This window comes from Oryzias melastigma, linkage group LG18 (assembly GCF_002922805.2).
Source record: "Oryzias melastigma strain HK-1 linkage group LG18, ASM292280v2, whole genome shotgun sequence".
In the NCBI taxonomy this organism is placed as follows: Eukaryota; Metazoa; Chordata; class Actinopteri; order Beloniformes; family Adrianichthyidae; genus Oryzias; species Oryzias melastigma.
This window is the reverse complement of record NC_050529.1, coordinates 20,046,040-20,064,804: the sequence shown is the minus strand read 5'-3', so window position 1 is coordinate 20,064,804 and position 18,765 is coordinate 20,046,040.

Genomic DNA, 18,765 nt, shown 5'->3' with positions numbered 1-18,765 from the left:
CAAGACCCTGTCCGCTACTGCCAAACTAAAACCTCATTTCCACTGAGTGGTCCGGTCCGGTACGGTCCAGTATTTTGAGCGTTTCCATGGTAAAATGGACCCATTACACAGTTTCAATTCTTACTTCTTGAGGCCTCCATCAGTTGTAGGTCCATAGAAAAATAGAACGAGACGGTTGGGGCGACCACCCATTGATTGGCAGAAAGTGATGAGGACATTATAAAGAACCAATATAGCACCACGCTAGCGTTTTACATTTTCCTCTTTACGATGGTATTCTTATTAGCTGCTTGCAATCTTCTTTCAAACAACATTAAATTCCAGTTATACATAACGTACAAAAAGTAGAGCAAGAAAAAGACGAGCTGCTGGATGACCTCCATTGTTGTTGCTTTTCTAGTCGTCGCACTACTAGCGGTCTACACCACATATGTGCCGCAAAAACAAACCGCTAAGTGGAAACACTCACCAAAATTAACTGGACTGTACTGTACTAGACCAGACTGCTCCGTAGAAACAAGTCTTATGTATCCACAAAGGGGGCCTAAATCTAAGTCCCCCTGTGTCTGTCCCCAGACCGGATAAAATACATGGTTGTGCCAGGAAGGGCATCTGATACAAACCTCTCCCAAACTACCTGTGTGAACCAGTAAAAACGGGTTCACTGTGGCAAGCCCTGATGGGATATGCCGAACAACATTGAGAGTACAAAGCATGATCGTTTTGATCAAAGAAACTCTCGTTTGGCCACTAAGGCTTTGAAGGACAAGTGTTGCAGGTTGATAACAGCTTACAACACTTTAGATTTAGCCAGTCACAGTCACACAGTTAGTAGAAAGTGTTGGGGGCTCCTTATCATTACTTTTATGAATGGTTTGAACCCAAACCATATTACGCCCACGACCGCACTTTGGACATGCCTGCTTTGAGGAGACTGCAAGCGGTTTTAAAATCTTAACACTGGAAGATGGACTGCCAGCCAGACTTAGGCTCCAGAGTGTGTAAGATTTAGTCAGAAGCTCAGAGGAGTTGGACAGAAACACAAAGTCAACATGAGCAACTTCTGGATGTTAAGGAGACCGGGTGAGTCTCTCTGTTGAGTTCAGAAGGGATGAGTTGACGGCTGCTTAGGGCTAGTCAAGGAAGGTCCTGGTTTGAATCCCAGCCGTCCTTTCTGTGTGGAGCTTCTCCTTGTTCATGAGTGGGTTTTCCTCAGTCCAAAAACAAGCTTCATGTGTCTGGCTCTAGTGGAAATCGTTCCTTTATTGACTTACCTGATCAAATAAAAGTCAGCAAATGCAAATAAACTCTGAGTCATAGCATACAGGAACTGTCTACAGTGATAAGAGTGTCAACAGTGATAGTATCTTTCACTGTGTGTTCTCAGAAGGCGAAAAAAGAATTAAAAAATCTGGGGTTAAAGAAGAGTCTGTAGTACAGAAGTAATGACAGATAGAAATAAGACATTAGAAAATCCATCTTTTTTCCTAACCCGCTGTCTCCCTTTCAGGGTCACAGGGTCGCAGAGCCTGTCCCGGCTCTGGGATTAGAAAATTAGAAATAAAGGTTATTCTGTTATCTGTGGAAAAGGGTATTTGTCAGAGAAAGGCAGATGGAGTTAGATAAGGAACAATTCAAGGAAAACAATTCACGAGAAGACTCAAGTTTGGAACAGTGCAGTAAATCAGATTAAGTCACACAGAACAGAAGGTCCGGTTCATCTTTCATCATCACATACACGTACCTATCCAGATGGTTCCATCATTGTACAGGATTGGACACAGGAGAACTGCTCCCCACTCAGCAGAAAACCCTGGAGCCAAACATGTATACAATTCCACGTTTATGGAGGCAGCGCCACAATAAAAACAACAATAACAGTTTTTTCAGCAGAGTCCTGGCATTTAATAAACACCTTCATAAGGCAGCAGCTTTTCGGAAAATTCTGCTTCTTCTGAGTTTTGCTTAGAAAGTGACATGAGCAAATTAAACCGTCCCAGTTGTTTTTGAATTCTTGAAAAATAAAATAACCCTGTTAAAAACACTTAATTGGCAACGAAAGTGCCTCAAGAAGTCAAGAGGACCTTGACAAGACGGCGGCTGAAAATCATTAGCAGGAAGGAGAAATTCCACAAGATTTTAGAGTTGTAGCCACTCTTATTAAAACTTTTTTTATTGTTCCAGATTAAATTGTGTCAAAAGAGGGTTAATGCTTTATTAAAGAATAATAACAAAAGTGTTGAGATTTGTAAATTTAAGACTGTTATATTGGTGCTTTAGCTCCAGACTAGTGTTTATGCTTGACCGTATAGCTTGTGTTAACACCTTTACGAGAGCAACGTAACTCCACTCTGTCATGAGGAAAAGTGGCTTTGGACCGATATAAAATTATTTTATATTAGTAATGTGTTGCATATCGGTAAAAAGTGTTGCTTACCAGTGGAAACCGCTTTCCTCTGCAGATTTGCTAATCTGATGATTTTTAACCCTCCATTTGGAGGGTTAAAATAAGGGGAAGGGAAGAATTTGGATTGGGCCTTTTACGGTAAATAGTCTGTGACATGTACTGATTTAGAGCTTTTCTACCGGCTATAGATCCAAAGTGGTTCATAGTTACAGTCCCATCATTTACACATACATCTTTTCACATACACCTGTTCACCATTCAAATACAAACACAAGTGTATGGGACACTTTTGACCCAACGACACTTCAACACACAGAACAAGAACATAACATGTAATACTCTAAAGAGAGTACGGCAGCTCCCCCCTGTTCAATCCAAATACTGTCTATAACTGCATTAAATAATTTATTACTTTAACTTAGGGATCTGCAACCCTTAACAGTAACTGAGGGGCTTCTTTTACACTGATCAAAACCTGGAAGGAGCAGCATAGTCTTACCTTAGCCTTTAAGAAATATGGATTTGCATTACGGTCTTCTTTTTTTAAAATAATAAATATGAATTCTATCTATTTTTTTGGCATGAAGAAAAGCAAAAATTTAAAAAGAAACTAGCATCTTTAAAAATGTGATTTTTTTTTTTTTTTTTTTTTACATTTGACAGAAGCTCAAATAACTTATTTAAAAAAAGACCCTCTGTGCCAAAAAGGATCATCTCAGTGCAGCTTTGGGCTACAAGTAACCAATGTTATGCAGCATAAGATAATATGTGCTTTTAACTCATAAAAGATCAAACTTTTTACCAAAGTTTTGTTATGCCAATAAAATTTGATCATTCCGGAGTTAGAGTTGAGAAAACAAGACGTCTTCAGGTCAACAGGATGTAAAAACCTACAAATTTTATCATCTATGTGAACCTCAGACATCAATTTATAAATTAAACTAATCTAATTAAATAAATGCTAATTAAGTAATCCTTACTTAAAAAAAAATATTTATTTTTCTTTTTTTTATTTATTTTTGTTCTTTTTTCCCTCTTTGTACTCAGCAGTCTTATACTACATTTTTAGGTAAATTCCTGCTATTGCTGTGGGATGTTTCTCCAAGTTCAGGAAAAATATTTGCTTTAAACATCAATCACTTTGCATCTAAAGTCCAAAAATCCATAAACTGCTTTCTATTTGTTTAAAGAATGCATTTGAGCATGGACAGCTGCAGGAACAATGAATGCTGAAGGATTACAGAACAACGCTACGCCCAAATGACGAGTTCTCAGGAAGATCTTGTTTTTTTTAGCATGACGATGCAAACCAAAGCCTCAGCTTTAGAGCTTCATCCTTCAAGAACCTGCTCTCCAGGGCTGGGTATCGCCAATAGTTTCCAGATTCGATTCGATTCCATTTTTTTCCCCCAATTATTTCAATCTCTTCAATTCAATTAGATTCAATTCAATTTAGAGTTTACACGGTTTACACATTTAGATATATTTGTTTAGAAATACATTAATAATCTATATAGGTTTTGAAGATTTTCATATTAATCTGATACAGCTCACATACTGTAAAATGTATTAGTGAAATAATCAGATTGTTAATATCATCCAGTGTTACATGGTTTCTCAAATGAAGAAGCTCCAACAATTGTGCTTCTCCTGGAGGGCGTTTCAGTTTGGCCACTAGGTGGCGATCGCGCTATAACATTGTACCTTAATCCAGAAGAAGAAAAAAAAGAATGATTAAAAAAATAGTGTTTTTGACCACAAATGGTTACTTTAAAATATATTTCCATAAGAGTTTGGAAAATTCCTGCCTGTGAGTTTATAAAGATGTTTATTGAGACAGCAATGTATGTTTAGGTCAACAGAGTGTTAGCATTAGCCATCCTATGGGAAATCCCACTATGGGTTAGAATCAAGCTAGCGGACTAGCATTATGTGTTAGGTCAATCTCTACTTTTATGGATCAATTATTGATCAATCAAGCTTAGATCGATTCAGATATAATATTCATCTGCAAAGAACATCTGGATCATCAGCTTTAGCTTTGAGGAAGAGAAGAAGGTAGCAGTAAAAGTAAGTACGTTTCTTCTTTAGCTTCACAGTAGAAATGAGCTTTCAGTGGATCAAAGTGCAAATTTCTCCATTTTCATATGTTGTTTTTTCTCTTGAATGTTGCTCTAAGAAGTGAAACAACATAAGGTGCTTGCTTAAAGTACCAGATTCAAAAAGATTCAAAAATTGGCATTCTGCTAGATTTTTGGACTATTTTGGCTTTTACAAAGATTGTTAAGGCTATTTTGGAGTTGAACTAATATTTCAGCTATATGCTAGCTGTTTTGGATAATTCAGGTTTTTTAAATGAAAAATTGGGCTGTTTTGGAGGGTTAAATTTACACGCCAGCTGTTTTGGATAATTTAGGCTTTTTCAGTTTTTAGGCTATTTTAAAGGGGAGCAATTTTTTTTAGCTACATGCTAGCTGTTTTGGCTAGCATGTAGCTACTTTGGCATTTAGCTAACATTTTAGCTGCCTATTAGTTTTCAGCTATTAGTTTCACCATTTTCATCAATTTTCTTCTGCGAATTCAGCTACCATTTTCAAAGTTTTTAGCTATCATTTTCAGCATTTTCAACTATCAGCACTAGCATCTTCAGCGGCTAAATTCAGCTTACAGCATTCACACTAGCATTATAGCAGGTAATACTATTTATCTGTAGTCTTCATAATTATATTGAAAAGTTACACTTTAAAAGCTTTAACAATTCATTTTTAGAGCTTTTTAATAAATGTTTATCCTGTTCGGCCCGCGACCTAAGGTGTGTTTTGGATTTTGGCCCCTTGTGTGCTTGAGTTTGACACCCCTGCCATAGTATATTTTACGTCACTGCTACAAGCTTTTTTCCAACAGCATTTTTTTTTTTGTCTGATCCTGATCCTGATTCATTTCATTCTATACTCAGTGAAGCAATTTTGAGATAATTTTTCTGAATATATGTAAAAAATGCCACAATAACATGGTAAAAACATAATTTTTATTGGAGTGAGGCTTTAAAACCACAAGTTTTGTGCCCTGACCGACACTCATGGACGAGTGTCTGTCGACCACCAGCTAAAAGCAAAAACCTGGTCAACCTGCAGAAACACAAATTGATCATTTAAAAGCAAAAGAATAGTCCAGAAAATACTCTCCAATCTATGGATTGGTGATGCAATCCCCTGATGGAACTCAAAAAGCCAAAACACTAAGAATCCTGCAGGAAGCTTCTTTGTTTGATGCAGATTACCGCATTAAAGCAGCATGAGTGGGAATTCTGCCCCTTCACCACTAGTGGGCAGCCGCGTGCCGCAGTGAGCCCATCTGCTGCCATCACATATTTGCATTCAGCATGCATTTTCACGCTGCATGACAGCTGATGTCAGCCACGGCAACATTAATGCAGCGCAGAAAGTGCACAGAGGGGGGGAGGAGGATGCAAACGGAAACTCTGGATTCTGCTGAACTCCTGGCATCAGGGCTGCTCGGCTTGTTGCACTGCAGCCACTCACAACAGTGTTAGAATATTTAAGGGGTGGGGGGACTCTCTTAGACATATATCCTACCAAACATTTTTATTTTCTGTTGATGTTTTATTGCCTCACTGCAGCAGCAGATCATCTGCAGAAAAGTTTTCCCATCTGGCTGCACACACCTGCACACGTGTCACATTCTGCATCCCATTCACCACCCCCCCCCCCAGCACTCTCACTGCAGAGATTATGTCGCATGATGTTATGGAGCTACAGTTTCTTGGAGTCTGGGATTCTGCTTTCCCTTCCTGTCGCAGTGTCAGTCAAGGTAAATGTGTTTCTCCCTCCCTCCACCTCCCCATTCTCCTCCTCCTCCTCTTCTCTTTTCCCTTCTGTTGCAGCCGCCAATCTTTTCATCTCTCTGAGCCGCCTGTTTTTTTATTCTGTTTTATTTTTTCAAAGCCCCCAACGTTCTTTGGGGTATAAAAATAGAAACTGCATCCTTCTTTCTTTCTCCGCCGCTTCCCCCTGCTTCCTGTATTTTTTCTCTTCCTTTTTTTTTCCTTCCCCGCAATCCGGCACTTAGTAGGAGCCTCTGCTTAGAGCTATATTGTGTTTCCCCCCCTCCCTCCCTTATCTCCTCTCTACACCTCTCAGCCTCATGTTGCACCTCCCTCTCGCCGCTCTTGATTTGAGGAGCTCTGAAGGAACTGTCTGCACAGACCTACAGCTCAACCTCCCCCCTCCCTTAAACACACAAGTAAAAGCATCAAGCACACCCTCCTTGAAGGTCTCTCACATCTCTGTATGCTTGTTCCTCTGTGCCCCCTCCCTCCACATCTCCGATGTTTCCTTGGCCTTCGTCCCTGCTCATCTCCTCAGTACTTTCACGCAGCATCACTGATAGTGAGGATAGAGTCACTCTGCCTGTGTTACTGATAACCTCACTGCAGCCCCCTCCCCCGGTGAGGTTCAGATGTAGCCCCTGTCTGTGCGTTTTACAAACTCAATTTAACCACTTTTTTGACGAAGATGAGGATTCTTCTCACCTCAGCTGCTAAACGGTTCCGTTCACACCTCTGACAGAGATTCTATTGATCCCCAGAGGACATGATGTTCTCCACAGAAGCAACAAACTGTAGATTGCTGGTGTCTTCCCCAAACCAAAAAGCCTTTTGCTGCAAAATACACTCAGTGGCTACTTTATTAGACACACCTGTCCAACTGCTTTGTTAATACATATATCTAATCAGTCAATCACGCATTTAGGCATGCGGACATGGTTAAGACGATTTGCTGCAGTTCAAATCGAGCATCAGAACAGGGAAGAAAGGTGATTTAATGGGCTTTGGTTGTAGGTGCCAGGAGGGATGGTCAGAGGATTTCAGAAACTAATGATCTACTGCACGTGTCAAAGCCAGCGGGGCCGGATCACCCCGGCTGATTATATCCGGCCCGCCAGATAGTTTTATATTTTTGCTACTAAGGGCCAGATGTTATCTTGCACTAGTAACATATTCCAACACATTCTCACTCTCAACTCGTCACATCTTGACGCATGGTTGCGTCAAAAATTGACGTTTTAAGCGTCCCCAACTTGTCATTTTTTGACGTCCAATTAAATCAAGGCTTCCCAACCTCCGGGTCGTAAACCGGTTCTGGGACGTGGACTGCACCAGTATCCAAACCATAACCATAACTCAGTATCGGACAGTTGGTACTGGACACGGAACAGACCAGGGTTAGGGTACTGATGTCCCAAGGTTTGGTCCTTGTTAAAAAGTTGTTTTTAAAGTTTTAAATATTTATTTTAGGGCGTTCAAGAAATGTTTATCTTGTTCGGCTCACAACCTAAGGTATAATTTGGATTTTGGCCTCCTTTGTGATTGAGTTTGACACCCATGATATACTGGGATTTTCCCCCACAATCACCTCTAGAGTTAACAGAGGATGGTCAGAGAAAGAGAAAATATCCAATGAGCTGCAGTTCTGTGGGCAGTTGTTGATTCCAGAGGCTTAGAGTCAGAGAATGACCAGACTGATTCTAGGTGATAGAAAGGCAACAGTAACTCAAATAACTGCTGGTTAAAACTGAGGTTTGTAGAAGAGCATCTCTCACAACACGGCCAACCTTTATACAGATAGGCTACAGCAGCAGAAGACCACAACGGTGTCACTCTTGTCAGCTAAGAACAGGAAACTGAGGCTATAATTCACACAGACTCAGCAAAAATGGACAATAGCGGATTGGAAAATCGTTATCTGGTCTGATAAATCTCCATGAGTCTCTTACCCTACCGTTTGAATGACAGGGTTGGAATTTGGCATCAACAAAATAAAAGCATGAATCCATCCTGCCTTGTATCAATGATTCAGGCTGGTGGTGTTAAGGTATTTACTTGGCTTACTTTAGATCCCTTAATACCATTGATCATGGTTACAACACCACAGTCTACCTGAGTATTGCTGCTTTCCATGTCTATCACTTTATGACCACAGTGTATCATCTTCTGATGCTGCTTCCAGCAGGATAAGGCTCCATGTCATAAAGCTGGAATCATCTCAGACTGGTTTTTTTGAACATGACAATAAGTTCACTGAACTCAAATGACCTCCATTGTCACCAAATCACAACCCAATAGATCAGCTTTGGATGTGGTTGAAAGGGAGATTGCTGGATGTACAGCCAACAAATCTGCAACAACTGTGTGTCTCTATAATGTCAATATGGACCAAACTCTCTGAGGAATGTTTCCAGTACCTTGTTGAATCTATGCCACCAAGGATTTAGGCAGTTCTGTAGGCAAAAGGGGGTCTAACCCGGTATTTGCAAGGTGTACCTGATAAAGTGGCCAGTGAATGTGGAGTGAAGTCCTGACTGTTGCTTTAATATTTCTTTTTTTTCTTTTCCCGTCAATCAAAACTATTTCTAAACCACCTGTTTTTGTACAAACACATCAGCCTGAAGGATGCAACAGAAATATATATTTTTTAATTTCCCTTGTTTATGGATTTCACAAACATAGGTCTTGTTCTTCTTGCTTGTGCTGAGGATGAAATTAATTGTGGAAAAGAGAACTTTGAGTTTGGGTCAGAGAGGACAGAAGTGAGATAAACTAGCAAAAACACTGGAACATCTGTTATAGAGCCCAAGAGATGCAAGTCAGTAAGTGAAGCTATGACTGCTGGGAACAAGTGCAAACAAAGGGTGTATTCAGACTGGACACATTTGGTCTGTTTAAAGTGAACCAGATTTTTTTCCCGCAATGTTTCAGTCGGAATATGCGCATGTGGACCCTGGTGGAGGACCAGGAACCACTCTCTGACCCAACTTTTTTAAGTGGTCTCAGTTCGTTCCCAATTGGACTGAACTCTGTTTTTTTTTTGGTTTGCTCTGGAATTCCTCAGTCCGAATAAGGTCTATGTGGGGATCGGAACCTCTGAACCAAAATGGCCATCGTAGCCGGTCATTAATAAACAAACGTGAAGCGACATCATCAGCTCATTGAAATGTGATCGGATGAATGCTGGCTCACTAAAGTAACTTTTAACGTGATCCACATTGCTTCTCACACCGTTTCCCAACAATCAATATGTCATAAACACTTGTCTCTGTACCTCATAGCCGTAGTATCTTCAGCAACCCCCCTGCAGCAATGGCTCCACCGTACCAAAGTAGTCAAAAGTGTTGAACTTAGCTTTAATACAGACATTCAAAAGGGGTCAGCAAAAAGAACATTTTGAAAAGGGGAAAATTTCTGGAAAGAATTTGCAAAGTGCAGCACCTATCTCTTTTTGATTTGACCCGGCCCTGTAACTGGTGTCCAGTGACTGAAGAGATCTAGTCCAGAGACCATAGTCATGTGGTTTTGTTGACAAGCTTTGGTCTGGAAAATAATTGTGTGCTTGACTGCAGTCTGAATACACCAAATGCAAGGTTTGGGGCTTGATCGGCAACAAATTAGGTAGACTGTAATTTTCCCAGTCTGAATACACCCTAAGTAAATGGCAAACCACCAGAGGTGTGGCTCAGGGTCACCCAGCCTTAGTCACATGACCTATGTAGGGGGTTAACTTGTACAGGTGATGTGGGTTTTAGGGTTGTCTTGACCCATGAAGGCTTGTCGATAGGAGTGGCCACATCTTATGGGGAGCACAGGTGTATCTTTTAGATCCTTTGAGGTTTGTGCACCCACCTTAAGGGACATCATGAAAATGAAGCGTACCATTGTTGTGTGTAACGTAAGCGTATTACGAAGCATTTCTAAGGATAATGTAAGTTATGGCGTATATGGCAGTTGGTTTCACCTAAGTGGAGCCTAAAGCTTTAGGCTCATCCTCCAGTCTAGTTTAGACAATTCTAGGAATAACCATGAATTCTGCAGGCTGAGAGGAACTGTTTGGAAAATATGGAACTTTGAGCTGTTTAGATGTAACCCTATCTTAGACATAGGCATATAGTATGTATGCAACAAACACAGAATATCAAATCTACTATCAAAGAACGATGATGAAAAATGTGCCTGCACATGAGGGTATGATGCAAGCTCTTCTGGCAGATTAATAACTGAGGTTGATGAGTGTCAGAGACATCAGTCTGTGGGAGATGGGGATAATAACAGCCTCCTAAACCCTGACAGAGAGAATGAAAGGTCATAATGTTGCTGTGCGAATGTCACATCCATGTCACAGGCACAGACTGCATTCTGATTAAGTCCTCACTCCTCGTTTCCATGACAACTGCGCAAACACTTGGGCCAGTGGAAAAATTCCACTTTCACCATAAGCAGCAAATGTTGGTACAATCTGAACCTGATGGATTCTTCCAGCACCTACTGTTCAGTCAGTTTTATATTATTGTGTTTTTGACAAGATTGCAGTTTAATGAGATCAGATGTGAAGATTTTTTTTCCCATTATTCTAAAACATGCAAGAGAGTTGTTTTTCTGGAACAACTTTAACTGCTTTGGCTAAACTTTTTTTTTCAGTTTTCAAAGTTGAAACCTTTGCAGAAGTGAACAGATTTTGAATACAATTATATTTTCGGAACCCACTGCGTCCCTTTTAGAGGACACAGAGCTGCTGGTGCTAACCCAGCTACTGTTGGAGGTTCATACCTGAACAGCTTACCAGTCTGTTGCAGGGCCATAGGGGTTATTTAGAATCACCAGTTGACCCAAAAAATGTGTTTATGGAATGCATGAGTACCAAGAGAAACCCGTATGAAAATTTGAAACCTCCACACAGAAAGGTCCTAGCTGGGATTTGAGCCAGGCCTTCATTTGGCAATACTTGTATCTATTTAAAATGCTGACAAGACAATATTTAATAAATCATTACGTTTAAAAATTGTAATACAAATGATACAATAAATTATTACGATATGTATCATAATGTGAGACATGTATCGCAATACATATCGTATTGTGAGACACGTATCACGAAACTTATCATAATGTGTGACACATACCGTGATACGTATCATATTGTTTTACACGTACCGTGATACATATTATTTTGTGAGACACGTAGAGCAATTTGTATCATATTGTGAGACATGTACCACAATGTGTATCATATTATGAGACCTGTATCATATTGTGAGTTGCGTACCGCGATACTTTTCATATTGTGAGACATTTAATGTGATTACTATGTATCCTATGTATCCTATTATAAGACATGTACTGCGATACGTATCATATTGTTACACACATACGGCGATACGTATCATATTGTGAGACACGTATCTCGATATCACATACCACAATACTTATCATATTGTGAGACACGTATCTCGATATCACATACCACAATACTTATCATATTGTGAGACACGTATCGCGATATCACATACTGCAATATGTATCATATTGTGAGACACGTATTGCAAAACATTTAATATTGTGAGACACGTATTGCGATAAGTATCATATTGTCAGACAGGTACCACAATACACATCATATTGTGAGACATATACCGCGATACGTATCATATTGTGAGACCCACACTGGGATACTTTTCATGTTGTGAGACGCGTACTGCGATATGTAAAATATTGTGAGACATTTATCGCGATACCTAGAATATTGTGAGACACGTACCGCGATATGTATCATATTGGCAGACTCTTCCCAATGCACACCCCTAGTATGATGCCAATATTTAAGCACAAACAATAAGATCTGAAATTTCATAGAAATCTGAGATCTGATGCAACTGGATAGCTCAGTTGGTTTGCAATCAGGGTGTGGTTCCCAGTTAGTTCGATGAGTGTGGGTCCAAAGGCAAAAGCCATCATGGTTCTGCCTTACTATATAGCCATATGGAGGCCCAACTTTGGGTCTCACTGTGTCAGCCCCCAACCGGGAGAAAATACAGGTTTGTGTCAGAGAGCGCATCCAGAGTAAAATTCTGCAAGATCTGTGAACAAGTGAAAGGTGATTTTGCTGTGGCAACCCCAGATAGAATGTGCCAAAAGGTGAACAAAACTATAAGATCTGAAAGACTATAAGGAGAAAACAAGACAGAGGTAAGAAGAAACTGTGCATTAGCACATGAACATACCCCATGGCCTCTGCCTTGAGAGGGACCACACTTCATGAGAAGAGCACAACATGATGTTAAATGTTTGTTGATGAGACTGTCCTTACACCTGCAAAGAGAAAACCTTTTCTAAAACATCAGAGCCCTTCATTTTTATGATTTTAATGGTGAAAACCAATCAGATTAGGTTGTTTTTTGCTGTCAAAGTTGAAATGTTGTTGGTCAACCTTTAGGGCATTCACATCGACTTTAGCTAAAGGGTTAAAACTCACCTGACAAAGAATTTACATGTTTTAAAGGTGGAAACAAGGAAGGTTTTTATCCAAATTCTTTATTTTTCATTTTCCCATCGATTTAAAGCCTGATATTCAACCTTTTCATTCCAACACTTGAGTGAACCCATCAAATCCAGAATCCATATCAGAGGAAAAATGTTGGTGTCAGTTTCCACTGTTTCACATGGATTGTGCTGTTTTGGATTGTCAAGGACAAACTGTCCAGATCCAACATCAGAGGCTCTTCTTCCAAGATTACTTAGTTATTTTTAACTCTCTTTTTTTAAACTCTGATGAAAAAACTTTGAGGCTCAGATCTTACCGTCTGTTTTCTCATTTCTCTCCCTGTGGTGTGTGTCGGCCCTGTGTGCGTTTTCATGCTGTTTCCAGCTCCTGGCAGAGCATCGTGGACCACATCCAGTCAGTTCTTTCACTGTAATTTCTGTATCCGAGTCGTCTGAGGTAATACCTTCTCACAGCTTTGTGTTCCTTTCATGACTCATGTGTCATTGAAACACCGGGGCATGAACGTGCGGCGTGGGATCTCCAACACAGCGTTTCACGCAAAACAGCCGAGCATGCAGCTGACAGAAGAAATGATCCCCTCTGGCTTTCATGGTTGCTGCAGTCTCTTGTGTCATTAGATTTCGTGAAAACACTTGGCTTGGGCATCTGCTTGCGCAGCGAGAGGTGCTGCAGCTAATTTACTAAACTGCTGCGCAAATTGAAAATAAGTCAAATGAAACAACACTTTTAACTCTGCAGTGACATGAAGTCCCACTCCAATCATCTTTTGATATATTCTCAACTCTAAATTTGGTCATTTTTAGCCAAAATCAAAAAAATCTTTGTCGTTTCCTTGGACATAATTTCTGCAGAGCTGCAGTAGTTCATTGAAAGTTCACCTTTGAGTTGTGGGAGCTTGTGGCTTGCCATAGTAACTTGTGACAAATGCGCTCTTTCTTAAACTGAATTTTTTTTGTCTGTAACTAATTCACAACGATTTGAATGAAGAAATACTCCTTCATCTTTAGAAAAATGTTAGACAAACTTGTTAAAAACACCAAAAGCACCACTTTCATTGGAACTTGTTATGATTGGAGAAATTGTTAGAAAAAATAAGAAGACTGGGCTGCATTTTTCTTACAGTCTCAGTAAAATGCGTACATATCCCACGATTTGGGAAATACCGTGTATAATATACGCCAAAACCGGTTTTTGCGTGCATATAATACGCGCGGTCCTAAACATGTTAAAATGTATTTTCCACGATTGACACGTCCCCTGGTGGCGTTGTGAGCATCACAGACAGCCCCACAAAGAACAATTTGCTTTTCTAACCCTAACCATAACCGTAATCCTAACCTTAACCAGGAACGACGTCATTTAGAAAAGAGCCGGAGGATTTCTGACCACGTGATCAAAACGAAACCTAAAAAGTTGTGTATATTGTACGCCGGCGCAACCTATCCTCAACCATTGCGTATCATATACACACAAAAGCGTGTTTGGCGTATATTATACACGGTATTCCAGAGTGCAAAGTCGTGGAATATGTACGCATTTTACTGAGAGTGTGATGGAAAAATGACAAAAAAAGAAAGTTGTTGGTTTTTCTGAGGATATTAACAAGAAAACAACAGAGCAGTGAGCGCTTTCTTTGTTTCACATCATTGGAATCTTTTTCTTGTGTTCGATTTCATTTTCTTAATTTTTTTTTTATTTTTTAGTTTGGTAAAAAGTCTTGGATCAATGTTAGAACCATAAACTCCAGGACAGGAAGTCCAAGTCTGCTTCTCAACGTAAACACTCTAAAGCAGCGATCTTCAGCTAAAATTGAAATAAGTCCATGTCCAGTGTGATATTTTGTGTGTTTTAAGTGAAAATATGAAGGGGTGGGGCTTAGAGCTTCAGAACATTTCCAATTTAAAGTAAAGACTTCACCAAACCCGCATAATGATGCGAGACGCTGGTGAAGACATTGTGTTTGTCTACTTGATCTGATAGGATATTTGTAACTGTAGCAAAATGCATATTTTTGAATGGCTACAGGTATTACACAAAAAAACCACCAAAGACCCAAAAATAATCACAAATGGGGAATTATTGACCGAAACGTGCCCCAAATAAGCAAGAAAATGTCCAGGTATTGTTTTGCATCAAAGCAAAATAAAAGCTTCAGTTCCCAAAGTATTGATCTGATCTTTAGCTGTAAGTTCCAAAACCACCATCGTTATCATCTCAACAGGTTGGTCCGACTGCTGATGGAATTAAAGGATGAAATGAAGCTAACTGTGTCAAGGGGAACGGGAAAGTCACGACGTCCTCTTTACCTCTCAGATAATTGAGTGAAAATCTGTCCCTGTTTTCTGCTGTCATTCAGGTTCCAACTGGAACAGCACCCACCGGGGCTGGATTGAAACCAGTTCCTCTGGGTGGGTTAGAGGGGTGGGGGGTCCGAACACCCCCAGGAAGAAGGATCTGGTCAGGGAGAACTCTGAAAGTTTGGATTCCTGCGTCAAATTTTTGAAATTCCAAACAAAAAAGACTCTGCAGAGGAGACTTCGGAGCGTTATGCAGCAAGTTTTATTTTGAGTGCAGAAAACACAATACAGGGAATGTCTTCTTGTGCATTTCCCCTCAGCCATGATCTCCAAAACGTTAACATATAGTTGATTAAAATGGCAAAAAACACAGAATTTGTCATCTAAAAGAGAGAAACAAGGATTCCACATGCCGTCACTTTTGAAAACACAACAGTGGGAGAAGTTCACAACAACATAATTACTCATCTAAGCAGAAGGAAATGGAAGAATTAATCATAAAAAGAAGTCATGAAGCAGTATGGATGGATGTGGGCGGGGCCCTGGAGAGCTTCCTGATTGGCAGATGCCTCCCTGAAAGGACAGCGGTCAGCGACCACAGAGTGAAGGGTAAGCCAATGCCTCCATGATCTGAAAGAAACCCTTCGTCTACATCACCACTGCAGTCAAACAGTCTTGGAGAGATGGAGTTTGCGGAACAGGAGAGACGCCACCGCGGACAACAGAAGAAGGGACGGATGTGCAAGACGAGATTATCTAAATATAGATATTTTTTTTTCCTCTGTAAAGTATGGCTTTGATGTCGTTCCCGGGCTCTAAAGCTGCGCACAGATATCCACTGTTGGTACACCGCACCGATTACTTCTCTATTAGGTACATAATATCATCATCAAGCATAATAAGAGGGGATGTGGGTAAATATATGAGGATGGATCAGGGAGACACTGCAGACGCTGCAGAGCTGTATGTACAAAAGCCTTGGCTGCTGTTTGCAGAGCTTCGGTCTGCAGCATGAGGTTTTTTAAGAAGGGTGCAGGGGCTTCTGGGAGGAGGGGGGGTGAGGGGGTGCATGATCACAGCACACTGGACACGATTTTTCTTCACCCATTTGTCCCTCGTTCACAGCCATCAAGCCGTGCTCGTCAGACCCGCCGCAGGGGGACGGGAAAGCAGGTCAGGCAGAAAAACAAAATGAGAGAAAGAAAGAAAGCACTGAGCACATGAGGGGGGGTCGGCTAAACTGAAGGTTAACGCGCTGACCCAACTGCACAAGGGTCAGCCCCCACATGGGGTAAAGGTGGCGGAAAAGATCCAGCCTGAAGGGATCCCACTTTCCAAACTGCCCCTTTCATCGCTTTAGCTTTTAGCTCCTGTGACTCAGTCGCCCCCCCTCCCCCTCCCTTCAGGCGGGTCAGTTTGAGGCGAAGGTCAAACTGCGGGTGGAGTCGCGGGCGCCCCGCTGGTCTCGCAGCCGCCCGGGGGTTCACTTTCCCCGGTTTTACAGTCACCTCCTCGGCTGGGTCTGTTGCCAAGCAACCCCAAGGTGCTTCACACTCTGACAGGTAGCTGCCTGCAGCCTGGAGACAGAGGATCAGCGGATCTGCTGCGAATCAGACATGTTTCATGACTCCACTCTGCTGCCGCACACGTCTGACACGGCGGAGGAAACCAGCAGAAATCCATTCATCCCGGCAGCATGTTTCCTGTCGCTTTTTTGCTTCAACTGCAAGAGGATTTTTATGTCTTTGACAAAAGTTTAAGTCAATAAAAAACAAAACAAAAACAAGTAAAATAAATCAACTGGTCAGTAGTTATGTTTTAGCAGTGAAGAGAGAAAAACATGCAGACTAAATTCTACGATTCTTCAGTGTCCTGCATCACTTTTGATTTTCACTGAGGATAACAGGTATATTTTCTAACTAGTTCAAACTTCTTGAGTGTCAGGCGCTTTTCCTGCTAATGCTTGGCGATCACGCAATGGAGTCTTGTTTGATCTTTTTTGGATTGGAAAAAATAAACGTCTGGAAATGGTACTCAGGTGATTCCATGAGGCTGGAAATGAGCAAGAGAAGAGAGTCTTTGTCCTCGAAATAGAAAAGAGGTTACATTCCAATAATAATTCTATTAATTAGTGAGATGATTATGAACAGGGACGGGATTGTTCAGTGTGCTACATCCAGAGAAGGATTTGTTGCTCTATGTCTGTACAGTTGGTGTGGAGTCTACGAGAAAGCTGTATGGTTTCTGCCTCACGGCTTCCTTTCCGTCTCTGTCCGGCTGATTGGAGCTCGAGGCGGCAGGACACGGCCTCGTGGCCGCCGTTTGCTCTCAGGCATTATGGAGTCTGTATTTAGGGATGCAGAGCTTCCAGTTTCCCGCTCCGGCTCTGGGGTAACCCAACACGGCGCAGGTAATTCTGTTAAACGCTGGAAGCGGGACTGCAGAGGCAGCGGCAACGTGATCTCTGCGCCATCAAAGAGCAAACGCCTCTGAAGAACAGCTGGCGCTTTTCTGAGCGATAACATCTAAAATGTCAAAATCTTTTAGTTTTGGATAAATATATATTTGGATGTTGTGGTTCCATTTTGCTGCTCAACTTTTAGAGCAGGGGCGTCAAACTCATTTTAGCTCGGGGGCCACATTCAACTCGCCTGATCAAAAGTGGGCCGAAACTTCCCTTTTTTCCAACATCTTTATATATTTTTTTCTCTTCAAGACTGGACCGATTGAGCCATCTGGAGGACCAGATGTGGCCCGTGGGCCGTATGTTTGACATCCTTGATTTAAAGGAACGTGCTGTGATGACTGAAGTCCACTAACTCCCATTTAGCTCCTTAAAGCTCCTTCATGCTTTCAGCTGGTTCAACAGTTCAGGTGCGAGAAGGTTCTTCCAAGAAAGTGCTGCTTGAACTTGTGTTTTTTGAAACATGAGACTTAAATGGTTGCAGACATCAGCGTCCAGAACCAGAAGTCCTCCACCAAAACCAGAAGTGCCCTCCTATCATTGAAAAAAACAACAACTTTATTTTAACTGGTAACCCTAATGTTTTCCAGTTTTAAACTTTAAACGTTCTTTCTCTAAAATTCTGATCTCTTGGTTTACGGTTTGGATGAGTTGAGCTTCTGGTTGTTGATGTCAGGCGCCATCTTGTCTGCAGCCAGGTCCTTCTACATAGAAACGACTGGGAAGTGCATTAAATTCAATTATTTCAAGATTTTGCCCTTTTTGAAAGCAAAAAAAAAAAAAAAAATTTAGCAAACTTTCAGATCAATGTTTAGTTCAATTTTCTAAAAAGTTATTTTTTAGTCCTGAACATCCTTTTTTAAAAAAAAATAATAAAGTTGTAAACACAGGGTTAGCAACATCTAGCTTAGCAGTTATTTACAACTTAGGTTTGAATTAATGTTTTATTTCAATAACATTTTTTCCCCATAACTCATTTGGGACCCTTTATTTTTTTTAAAAAGCACATTTTTAGGAATTTTCATCATTATTTTATTCATTTTTTTATATTTTAGCTGTTGAGCTAATTAGCAATGAGCTATTTTTTTCCTCTGAATTTTTGGTGTGTTAAGCCTCTATAGTTTTACATAGGTTTTAACATTATCCAATTTTGTAAACTTTTTTTTTTTTAATATGCTCAACTTCTTCAGCTAATTCAGCACTGGAGAGTTGTATTAATCATTTCCACTTTTCAAACTTCCTTCA